Genomic DNA, 12,200 nt, shown 5'->3' on the forward strand with positions numbered 1-12,200 from the left:
AAGTGTCTTCCCATTAGGTAGGGTCGCCATTTCTTAAGTGCATGGAGTATTGCCAACATTTCCTTCTCATAAATAGCTTTGCTTAAAAACTTTCCCTTGATTGGACGACTTTCAAAAGCAATGGGTCTTTCATCTTGCATTAGAACAGCACCAATTCCATTTCCTGAAGCATCACATTCCACAATAAAGGTTTTTTGAAGTTCGGCGTAGCTAAGACCGGTGCTTGGCACATTGCCTCTTTAAGATGTTCAAAGGCCTTTGTTGCTTCCGAAGTCCATGAAAATGAATCTTTCTTCAATAATGTTGTTAGAGGTGCTGCTATTCTCCCATAATTCTTAACAAACTTGCGATAATACCCTGTCAACCCAAGAAATCCTCGCAGATGCTTTATGGATGTGGGGATTTTCCATTCCTTAATGGCTTTAATTTTTCTAGGGTCTACCTTAACTCCTTCATGAGATACAATATGACCCAAATATTCCACCTCCTGGACTCCAAAGAAACATTTGGATCTTTTTGCATATAATTGTTTCTCCTCCAATAGTTGTAGCACCCTGTCAACATGTTCAACATGATCCTTCCAAGACTTGCTGTAGATTAGTATATCATCAAAAAATACTAACACAAATTTTCTAAGGAATGGTTTGAAAATTGAATTCATCAAACCTTGAAATGTTGAAGGTGCATTGGTAAGGCCAAAAGGCATGACCAAAAATTCATAATGACCCTCATGAGTTCTAAATGCCGTTTTTGGAATGTCTTCAATCTTCATTCTAATTTGATGATATCCCGAACGAAGATCCAACTTGGTGAAGTAAATTGATCCATGCAATTCATCCAGTAATTCATCAATAACAGGAATGGGGAACTTATCTTTAATAGTGAGCTTGTTGAGCTCCCTATAATCTGGACACATGCACCATGATCCATCCTTCTTGTGCACCAATACTACTGGAGCTGAGAAAGAACTTTGACTCGGTTGAATTATACCAGCCTCTAGCATTTCTGCAACCATACGTTCAATTTCACTTTTTTGGACATATGGATATCTGTATGGCCTGATGTTTGGAGGAACACTTCCTGGAATCAAATGAATAGCATGATCATGATCACGCATAGGTGGGAGACCTTTGGGAGTCTCAAATACCTTGGAATGATTGTCCAGGACTTTTTGGAGATCTGGAGAAATAGATGATTCCAATGTGGAAACATCTAGCGAACATAATTGTGCAATTACACCTCTTTGCTCCTTTTTTAGAAGCTTTGTCATGCCATTAGAGCTGATTATCTTTCCTGGTTTCCCTGCAATACCCCTTAATTCAACTTCCTTTCCTTCCACAGAAAATTTCATGAAAAGTTCTTGAAAATTAAAAGCTATTGTACCCAAGGATTGTAGCCATTGGACTCCTAGTACAACATCAACACCTCCCATTGGAATGGAAAGCATTGGGCTAGTCAATACATATTCTCCCATGGATAGCTTGATATTATGGCACTTTCCAGAACAATTTATTGTTCCTCCATTTGCAATCATCACTTGACACTCTGGTGCTGGATATAGGAAGCAATTCAATTCTTTTGCTACCCTACAATGAATAAAATTGTGGGTGCTTCCTGAATCAATCAACACTATTACCTTTTTTTTCTTGATTTGTCCTTCTATCTTGATGGTTTGAGGAGTGGTAATTCCCGCCAATGCATTACAAGATATGGTCGGATTTATTTGTTCTTCATCTAGGCTTTGTTCCTGGAATATATCTTCTTCTTTTGACCTTTCTTGCTCCTTTTCTTCTTCCTCTTCACAATCTATGTAGAATAATTTCTTCTCAGCACACTTATGACCTTTTGTGTATTTGCTATCACAATTGTAACAAAGCCCTTTTGCTCTTTTTTCTTCCAATTGTTGTGGTGTCAACCTTGTAGGTTGTGGAAGACTATGGCCAACAACACTTCCGTCTTTATAGTTGTGAATGGTATGCTTCCTAGTTGCCATAATTTTGCTTTCCATTTTTCTTGCTAACCTGAATGCCTTCTCTAATGAATCAGGTTCCCAAAGGCGCACATCATGTTGGATATTATCCTTTAAAGACCCTATGAACACATCAATCCTATGCTCCTCTGGAATATCTTTTACCCTTATGTTCAATTTTTGGAACTCCTCAATGTGCTCCATTATTGAACCCTTTTGTTTGAGACTTATCAATTGGCTAAAAAAAGTGTTGCTTTTTGTATCCTCATAATGTGCTATCAATTCTTCCGTAAAAATTGCCCAAGTGATAAATTATTTACGAGAACAAAGCCATTGATACCATAAAAACTGATTTGGTTCCAAATATAAAGTTGCCATACGTACCTTTTGTGTGTTTTGCACATTATTGAGATCGAAGAATTGCTCCATCTGTAATATCCATGTGGCGGGATCCTTGCCATCAAACTTCCTCATATCGATTTTTGGAACATGGTGAGTCTTCGATCCAACATTAGAGTCTATGGAATCATGATTAACATTTCTTTTATTTTCATCATGAGTTTCCTTTACTACCTTTTCACCATTAGTGACCCTTTCTTGTAGCAACTTCTTCAATTCTTCCATGTCTGTCTTCAAATCTATCTTCAAATCATCCATCTTAGCTTCCACGTCAATCATCTTAGCTTCTACGCCTTTCTTTAAACAGTCCATATTAGCTTCTACACCTTTCTTTAAACCATCCATTGTAGATTCTGTTCCTTTTTGTGTAAGGGACAGTTGTTGCACTTGGTCTTGTAATTTTGATATATCATGTTGCATTTCTTCCTCTTCTTCATGAGTCATGCTAGAGCTTTCAGGTTCCTTACTAGGTGTTTTCATTTTCTTTCCTCGGGGCATCAGTTATCGATAATAATGCTCTACTATGCCCTTTGAATTCCTTCAAAATAAATTTTCAAACCAAGCTTAAGCAAAAATTTAAGAAAATCTACACACCTTTTTTCACTTTGTAGGAGCTCGATATTGCCTCTGATGTATCTCTGTACTCTCTGATTCTCTAGTCCTAAATTTGTGACCTATAGTAGCCCTCTGTGTCCTCTTTCCAATGCCACAAGTCTGACCCAAATTGGATTCTCCAAGGAAGAGTTATGTGAAATCTCCCACAGTGACTTGATTATAGACTAGTTCAGTAGAGCGAACTTGTACGGCGTGCCACGAGTCACTATTTCGACCTTTGGATCTGAAAAACACCCACAAGAAACTACAGTCCGTCCTCTTTCTTTACCTTCTTACGAAACTTCAATCCGATCCCCAGAGAGAACGTTATGACGATTTTCCCCAGGTCACCTGTTTTGAATGTAATTCAGGAGTCTGCAAAAAGACCAAATTCCTCAGATCATATCTCCGCAAATATCGCGCGAAAAGTTCTGAAATTTGGACCCAAGATTCAGCGCGATTTCTTCTAAAATGGGTTTTTTTTCGCGACTTCTGAAACATCACAGAAAAAAAGTTATAGCGAAAATGCCACGATGACCTGTTTGGAGCAGCGAAACCCTAGAATCCAAAGCTCTGATACCAAATGTTATGAAACCAGCTCACAAAAAGATAGAAAAGAGAGATCCACGCCTTAGAATTCAGCCTCTTCGAGGGGGAAACATCCTTTACATTACATAAATGAACAATTCTTGGATGATACAAATGACAAAACCTCCTTTCTATATATAGGAGTCTAAGGAGTCACAATATAATCCAGCCGACCTAACAATAATAATATAAAGCCACAAAAATAACAATAGAGGGATTCTATGGGGCACATAAATAACAATATGGGGGTAATAGGGGCACAACAATATAAATAGGGGGTATAACTACAATAGTAATGGGGTAATCACTAGTATTATAGGGACCCAACATGGCATGATAGTTGGTGTTATACCACCATTCAGCCAGAGGTAACCACTGTACCCAAAGGTGTTGCTTTTCTGAAGTGAAACACCTAAGGTAGGTTTCTAGACATTTGTTTACGGCTTCGGTTTGACCATCCATGTGTGGATGATAGGAAGTACTGAGGTTTAGTTGAGTGCCTTGTATCTTGAAGAATTCCTGCCAAAAATTACTGGTGAAGATCGGGTCGCGGTCGGACACAATAGAAGTGGGCATGCCATGCAATTTGAAGATCTGATCCATGAAAGATTGAGCGACCAAAGTTGGTGTAAACGGGTGGGGTAGGGCACAGAAATGAGCATACTTCGACAGTCGGTCCACAACCACCATGATGACTGACTTGTTCCCTGACTTTGGAAGACCTATAATGAAATCCATAGAAACCTCTGTCCAAATTGATGCCGGAATGGGCAATGGTTGTAATGTGCCTGGTGTGTTGATGGTTTCCCCTTTGTGGCGTTGACAGACATCACATTCTGCTACGAAATTAAGGATGTCCTTTTTCATGCCTGTCCAAAAAAATGATCTTCTGGTGTGAGCGTACATCTTCTGAAAGCCCGAATGTCCTGCAATGGGAGATGAATTCAATTATGCAAAAATGCGACTTTTGAGGGTGGATGTTGGTGATATTATGACTCTGTCCCTGTAGCGAAGAATATCATCCTGCCACGAGTAGCCCTTGGTGGAATTTGGATCTACCTGCAATTGAGAAATGAGTTGGGAGAGCCTGGGGTGTGAAAACCATTCCCTGCGAGCCTCTTCAATCCATTCTAGAATGGGGAGGGAAATTGCTAGCAGAGTACTTTCCTCCTCAAATTGGCGAGATAATGCATCTGCTACACTATTGTCTTTCCCTTTCTTGTAAATGATCTCATAATCATATCCCAGCATTTTGGCGAGCCATTTATGTTGTTGTTGGGAGGATAGGCGTTGCTCCAAAAAATATTTAAGACTGTGATGATCTGTGTGGATTTGGAAACGTCGCCCCAATAAGTAAGGTCGCCAGGTCTCGACTGCAGGTAAGATGGCCATCATTTCCTTCTCGTAGGTAGATTGGCCCAGATTACTCCCACTTAGTTGTTGGCTTGTGAAGGCCAAAGGTCTCCCTTCCTGCATTAAGACTGCCCGAATACCTGTACCTGAAGCATCACATTCAATGACAAAATATTTGGTGAAGTCAGGTAGTGCTAAGACTGGAGTGGAACACATGGAATTTTTTAGAGCTGTAAAGGCCTGTTGTGCTTCCTCATTCCAGAAGAATGAATTTTTCTTTAGGAGTTGGGTGAGGGGCTTCGCTATGCGACCATAGTTGCAGACAAATTTACGATAATAGCCTGTGAGACCCAAAAATCCTCTCAAGCTCTTCAAGGTCTTAGGTTGAGGCCATTCCTGCATTGCTTGGATCTTTTTGGGGTCCACCTTGACACCTTCATGCCCCACAATGTGGCCCAAATACTCTACTTCTACCATGCCAAATGAACGCTTGGACATCTTGACAAATAATTTATGCTTGCGGAGCAGTTGCAAGAGTAGATCTACATGCTGAAGATGTGCGGCCCAAGTGCAACTATAGATGAGGATGTCATCGAAGAAGACAAGGACAAATTTCCTGAGATATGGTTTGAGAATGTGGTTCATAAGGCTCCAAAAAGTAGAGGGGGCATTACAAAGACCAAATGGCATGACTAGGAACTCATAATGGCCTTCATGAGTTCTGAAAGCAGTCTTGGGAATGTCGACTTCCTTCATGCGAATTTGGTGGTAGCCTGAGCAGAGATCCAACTTAGTGAAGAATTGAGCCCCATTAAGTTCATCCAGCAAATCGTCAACCACTGGGATGGGAAATTTATCTTTGACTGTCAACTTATTGATGGCCCTGAAGTCGGGACACATGCGCCACTCCCCATCTTTCTTGAGCACCATGACCACTGGGGATGAATAAGGACTAATGCTAGGACGAATGACACCTGCTTCCAAAAGTTCCTTGATTATTTTTTCTATTTCATTCTTTTGGGTGAATGGATATCTGTATGGGCGCAAATTTGGGGGTTAGGTCCCTGGAACCAAGGTGATTCTATGATCATGTTCCCCTCGCGAGGGTGGAAGCTCATGAGGCTTGTCAAAGACCGGCAGATGGTTATTTAAAATCTGTTGCATCTCAGGATGAATTTGCAGAGGCTTGGTTTCGACTGCCTGGATGGCATTAAATTGAGCTACAACTCCATGTTTACCCTTTTTTAACAATTGTTCCATCCTATGCGAGCTGATGATAGAGGGGGCTCCCGCCTGGAGTCCATGGAGGGTATGTGTGTAGTTGTTCTGCTTAAAACTCATATATAACTCCTGGAAATCCATTGTGATTGGCCCAAGAGTGCGGAGCCATTCAGCGCCGAGGACAATGTCGCAACCCCCCATGTGTATGGAAAACATGTGGGTTTTCAATTGATAATCGCCCATTTGAAGTCTGACATTTTCACAGCGGCCTTCACATTTAATTGTGCCTCCATCCGCAATTTGGACTTGGAAGTTAGAAACTGCTCATACAAAACAATGCACTTCTTATGCGACTTTTTGATGGATGAAATTATGTGTACTTCCACTATCAATCAAGACTACTACTGGGCAATGTTTAATAAAACCTCTGATTTTGAGAGTTTGAGGGGAAGAAATCCCTGCCAAAGCATGCAATGAAATAACTATTTCGTCAGAGACATTGTCCTTTTGGTTGTCTTCTTCTAGTGGCTCATGTTCCTCAAGTGGTGGATCTTCCTCTGTTGAGCTGTAGTCAATGGCATCAATTTGAAAAAATTTGGGCTCCTTGCATTTATGACCTGGGGAGTATTTTTCATCATAGTAGTAACATAGGCCTTGCTTTCTTCTTTCAGCCATTTCTGCAGGTGACACCTTTTGGACCTTAAGTGTTTGAGTCATGTTGTGAGCCTGTGGGGGGCGACCTTTAGCGGAGAAATTTGGGCGACTGTATTGGGCTGCTAATGCACGTTCCACGTTACGAGCTACCTTGCAAGCCTTCGTCCATGTGGGAGGTTGGTGCAGTAGGACTTGGGCTTTGGTAGCTTCTTTAAGATCGCTGATAAAACATTCCGTGTAGAACACATCTGAGAGACCCCAAGTGCGGAAGGCTAAGGCTTCAAAAGCTGTAATATATTCATCCACTGTACCAGTCTGTCAGAGCTTAGTAAGACGACCCAAAAAAGAATATTCCTGGTCAAAGCGATCTTGAAGAGCTCTTGTGAATTTGGTCCAATTCCTAAAAGGTCCATTGCAACATTGATACCATTCCCACCATTGCCACCTTTCATTGTCCAAGTACATGCTCCCCACCATAAGCTGAGTCTCATCATCTAAGATGTGATTCAGATTGAAATACTGCTCCATTTGGGCTATCCATGCCGACGGGTGAGAACCGTCAAATTTATGCATATCCAACTTGGGAGGTCGCTGACGGGGTTGTTGGTGGGTGTGCCAGACGTGAGGAGAGTGGCTAGACTCACCCTCATTGTGTCCATTGCCATTATACACCTCCTCGTGGGCTTGCTCCTTGCCCTTCTGGATCATGCCCTCGACCAGGCTACTTAGTCGGTTAAGCTGAACGTGGACGGTTTGCATGGATTCTTCAAGTTTGTCCATCCTTTCATTGGCCATAACTTGAGCTCTAGTTTCTACCATACACCAACTTGATTTTTTTGAAAGTTGGGACCGCCTAAAAATTTTTCACTAAGAATTGAATGGTACCACTGTGCTCAGCTCGTCGTCCTGATTCTGATGGGCTAGATCACCAATAAGCACCTTAGAAGATCTCAGACTTTTTTTTTTTGAAAACTCCTAACGGAGTTTTACTCCTTCCATATCAATACTGCAGTTGCCAATTCCTCAAAATGTCAATGCGGCCAAAAGTCCTGCGAAAATTATACCCCGGTATAGGAACCCTTCACAATGATTCCGATCTGGTGGATCTGAGATATCTGAATGGCGGATTGGATAGCTCTGGGTAGAGGAACAGACTGCTGTTGCTGATATGATGGATCTAATAGATTGGAATGACTGATCTGCGAACTCAAGACTGCGGGACTGATGTCTGCTGCTGCTGCACCCCTTTGCACAAGCGGATCTGGAAGAGATGATGTGTGATCCCCTGATAGAAAAGGGAGCTATGGTCTTGAGGAGTGTCAGGTGCTACATATCGCAATATACATAAGGGTCTGGCAGTAGTACTCGGCCCAATGTTTCAGGGCTCTAACTAAGGAGGATCGACCGTACCCTTAGCCCTACAACCCGACTACCCTATCGTACGGGTGAGTAATCTCTCCGAGTGTTGTTCTCGGTGTACTGTAGCCGCAAGACGACCGATGGTTTATCTATGGCGAGGTTTCAAGGGAGCCTAGGGGGCTTTCGATATACCCAGAGGTTACATGGAAGACAATCCATGCGTGGTTCTGTCTAATGCGCTACTACTCGAAGGGGTACCCACAGGGGTTACAAGGGAGTCCAACAGACGTGACCACCTCTTGTATTTCCTGCATGCATGCCTCCCCAAATCCGCAGGTTTATGCGCTCAACGATAGATCCCATGGTTTAAAGACGTCGGAACACGTCTCTAGCCAAAAAAAAATAATTGCTAAGAAATGGAGATCCCACCGGCCCCGGAAAGTGCTCTGATACCACTTGTTATGCTCTTAACCTGCAAAACGATACCCAAATACAGAATATGCGAAGAGAAGATACCTAGAACACAGAACAACAATGATTTTATTATTCAGAGAGTAATGTTCACTTGCCTCTTTGAGGGGGCAACCTCCGTGTTATACAAAAATATCATCACCATGATTATTTGCAGTCAGTATGGGTCTATCATCACTTGTACTGTCCTCCTAAGCAAGTCTCAGACCTCAAATCTTCAAATCAACCTTTGGAAATGAGAGAAAGACTTTAAAAATCAGTGTAACTTTGGTTTCGCATTTTCTCTCATGGTCACCTGCGGTCCTGCACCTTCTGTGTACAAAAACTGCGGACCTGCCCGCTCTGTCCCTAACGGTGTAGGTGCGGACCTCTGTGAAAGTCAAAAGGCGCAAGTTTTATCTTAAAAAAATCACTTTGGGTTAATTCTAGAGGTTTCTAGAAGAAATTTTGACGTGGATTGTTCGCTCTGAGGTGGTTCATGCATCCCAAAAGAGAAGGAGCTAATCCCTTGATGAGAGGAGCTATCCCTTTGAAGGAGGTCTTTATCCCTTTGAAGGAGGACCTAGTAACCGCCCCCCATTGCACTATAAATACAGGCATTGGGCTGGTTTCTAGAGAGGTTAGAAGTTGAACATTTTTGAGGTTAAATGCTGGTGAAATCAAGACTTCCTAGTTGAGCTTAAGAGGAGAGATCACACATCTTTTTGGCTTCATTGGGGAGTCAGTGAAACTTGTCAAAGTAGAGGAGACTTCTTGCTGGACCCTGGGAGGAGCTTGTACAGCGTCAAGGCAAAGGTTGTAAAGTTCTTCTTCTTTTGAATTAATACAATCAAACTCATTTTTCTCAACAAGTATCTCATGTTATTTGTTTCATGGACTCCTTGACTTTCATGTTAAATATGTTTTATGCAATTGGCTTTTTAGGTGCTATTTAATTTGTTTGCCTTGTTTGTGTTTGCAGATTCGCAAAAAGGAGCTCATTTGGATCAAAGAAGCGAGGGCATCCACAAGTTTGCGTTGGACGTAAGGTAGGCTCTAAAAACACTTGTTTGCTATTGTTTATCAAAGCATATTTAGAGAAAGATAGTGTTTGGTTGGTTTGCTTGTCATTAGGTCTTATTTAGATTCTAGGAAGGTCTATCTTGTCCGCAAGATCGACTTATTCCGCGTGACAAAATGGCGACTCCACTGGGGACTTGATTGTTTTCCTTGTTGTTACTTTGACCTGAGAAACTATATTTTTGTTTCTGTTTTTGGCTTGTTGTGTGTAAAATTGGGTAGAGTTTGTAGATCCAGGGTTATTTTTCATTTTTCATAGCTTTGGGAGAGGACCGCACCCTAGCCATTTGACACAGTGCGTACTTACCCGTAGCTTGGCTTTTATCACATAGCGGGACCGCACCTGTGCCAACTGTGGGCCTGCAGACCCTATCAAATTTTTGAAAACCCTAAAATTTACTCTGTCAGTCAGCTTAGTTTGTCTTTAGAAATTGTTATCCACTGCCCAGACCTGCATATAACTTGTCAGAAGCTTTCCTTGGATTGATTTCGTTAGTGTTAGGGTTTTAGGTGAAATTCCTAGGAGTTTTTCTTGTTGGGTTTGTTTTTCATTTTGGTTGTGTAGTGGCTCTGAGCTTAGAAGCTGTAGGGACTTCAGATCACCTTAGTGTCTACCAGCCTTCTTATGAGTCTGACCATTTATGAAATCTCCCATTGTTTGAGGAATCCGCTTTGAGTTTTCTCTTTACAAAACTTCAAAAAGCTTGTGTTTGAGAGTTTGGATTTTCATTTTCAAAAAGAAAACGAAATTGGTTGTTCTTGACTGATTTGTGATTCTGCATAAATTAGTCCTTAGCTTGCATCTAGCCGAGTAAAACATCCTTAAAAAGGCTTTTAGTAGGCTTTGACTTCAAATATGTTTTTATAATTTGTAGCTCTCAAAGTTAGTCATTTTCATTAGTTTTGAGTGTTTTATTAAAAAATATAAAAAAAAAATCTCTTTTGAAAAAAGTTTGCTTTTTGTAGTGATTGAGTGCTTTGAAACGAAAAGGGAAATTTTTGTGAAATAACTAGTTGTCTCGTTTTGAGTGATTTGGAAAGGAAAAGCTCTTCTTTTAATTTGTTTAATTGAGAAAGATTTGTGTTTACAAAGTATTTGCATTCTCAAACTCTTTCTTAGTTTAGAAGTTCATCGAAGAGAAAAAGATTGTTTATATCATCTTAGGTGCATTTTTAGTGATTTTGAGTCGATTCTTCATACCACGAGTTTCATCTCCGCACCTTTGGACTTAAATAAAAACCACTAAAATTAACGCTTCAAGTAAAATTCACCTAGTAACATTTTTATTTCTAGGGCTCTGATACACCAACTTAGCTTAGGCTAGTGTCTTGGAGTAGGAGAGTAATTAACTCTCCAAGACAGTAAAAACAAACAAGTAGTTGTATCTTGTGGTAGGGAAGAAATCCAATTGTTGCATTTATACTTTGGGAAAGATCCTCTTAAAGGAGAAGCACGAGATCGTGTCCGAACTAGTGTGGGAATCAATCCTTCCTCATTGGGAACAACGCCAGATATTCACGTATTAAAAACGGTAAACCTCAGATTAACCATTGTCGAGGAGCCTGGGGTCACTTGTTGGTAAACCTTGGATTATGTCAAGGAGCATTCAAGGGGATTGAGCTTGCTACTCTGCCCTTGCATGCGTATCGGATCGTAGACTATTCCCCCAGGTGTATTTGTCTCAGTTGGTAACCTTAGTGGCCATATTCTTTAGGACTCTTCCTAAGGTGACAGTGGTGGGAAGATCTCACTGTACCTGGAGTAGACGTCGGCTAGACTCACTTGGATTTTCTGGGGGGTTCACTTCACTCGAGACGGTTAAGTGGAGGAACTTGTGCAGTCTATTCATTAAGCAGGTTGTTGGGGTAACTGTTCCAACCACCATTTCTGTACTGAACTCTGCAACGTTGGATTTCATCACCAACTAGTGTTTTCAGTCCGGAAAGTTACTGTTTGTGTGTGTTTGATCTCCTAGATTATTTAGACGTGTGATTCAAATTTGTTTGGTTCTTTAGAGACCTTAAGTGCTTTTTATTGAGATTTTACTTTGTTTGCGTGTGAAGTAGTTAAAAGTCTTTAACTGTGGCTGAATTACCAAGGCAGTCCCCTAGACTTCAGGGCCAGTCTCCTGAGTTAGTAAACGTGGTTGAGTTACTGAGGAGGTCTCGTAGACTTTGGGGCCAACCTCCTGAGGAAGTACCGAGCTAGCTCGAAGGCTTGAAAGTCCTCGTAACTCCTAGAGACAGTAGAGTTGGGTCACCTGAGGAAGGAGAATCTTCTTTGATAGTACATCCTGATTTTCAAACACCAGTAGCAGAGTATAATCCACAGTCAGTGTCCGTTTCCGAAATTGCCGGTAGATTTTCATCTACTAGTGATATAGGTGAAGAACCTGAAATATCCGAGCCTGAAAGTGAATTTGCTGCTACTCCGACATCAGGGTTTGTTTCTCCAATTTTTAGTGGTCCTGGTTCACCTAGGGTAGAAAGAGTAATCACCCAAGATCTTCCTTCTAGACTTATTTCTATTGAA

The sequence above is a fragment of the Pinus tabuliformis genome, chromosome 8 (genome assembly GCF_031772625.1).
Source record: "Pinus tabuliformis cultivar Carrire ecotype Pingquan chromosome 8, CPIR1, whole genome shotgun sequence".
In the NCBI taxonomy this organism is placed as follows: Eukaryota; Viridiplantae; Streptophyta; class Pinopsida; order Pinales; family Pinaceae; genus Pinus; species Pinus tabuliformis.